Source organism: Habropoda laboriosa, unplaced genomic scaffold (genome assembly GCF_001263275.1).
Source record: "Habropoda laboriosa isolate 0110345459 unplaced genomic scaffold, ASM126327v1 scaffold204, whole genome shotgun sequence".
NCBI lineage: Eukaryota > Metazoa > Arthropoda > Insecta > Hymenoptera > Apidae > Habropoda > Habropoda laboriosa.
The window spans coordinates 1,678,134-1,678,938 of NW_017100385.1; positions in this window are offsets into that span (position 1 = coordinate 1,678,134).

The window sequence follows — 805 nt, forward strand, 5'->3', positions numbered from 1 at the left end:
ACCAGTGCAATCGGTTCGAGAAAATGGCGAATTTGGGAGGCAAAATGGCGTGCGTTGTTGCGAACGACGACACGGGATCGCTATAATTCTAATTCGATTATTATGAAAAAGTATTATTACGAGTAATATTTATGGGAGATAGATGCAATATATTATATGGTATTTCGTTTATTATATCGGTTCCTAAAAGTAACGTATTTATAGAGATGTAAGAATGTACATTTTTTCATTGAAATGTTTATCGATGCTTGGTGTAAAAGGGATCTTGGCTTAATACGACTTACATAAAGAGAACCAGAGAAACATAGAAGAAGATGTTTCGCCCGATTTTTAAACAAATATTGTAAGGGGAAGAAAAGTGAAGCAAGTGTAACAAGTTTAACCTTCTAACAGTTTCATTTTCAATCTAAACTTATATACGTATTCCGAGCTTTAAGATATAGAACGCTGTAAAAAAGAAAGAGATTTAATCGAATTGAGGATGAATTAATAAATCGATAAAAAGCGAAAAAATGCGTAACGAAGAGAAACTGTTGAAAGAGACAAGGTCGAAGAAGCGACGACGCGTGAATTAGGAATACTACGTAGGAAACAGTTTTTTTTTTTTTTTTAGCGCAATTTCCGCGGAGAAAATGAGCCCCGGACGAAGAGGAGGTGAGTGAAGTTAATCCGCGAAGAAAGAAAGTCGAACAAATAACAGGTGCCGGTGGGAAATGTCAATTGGAAAATCGAATCGCCAGTTGGAAAATTACTCGTGACACACGAGAGCAGTAAAACCATCGAGAGGTCGTGGTTTCTTGCATCT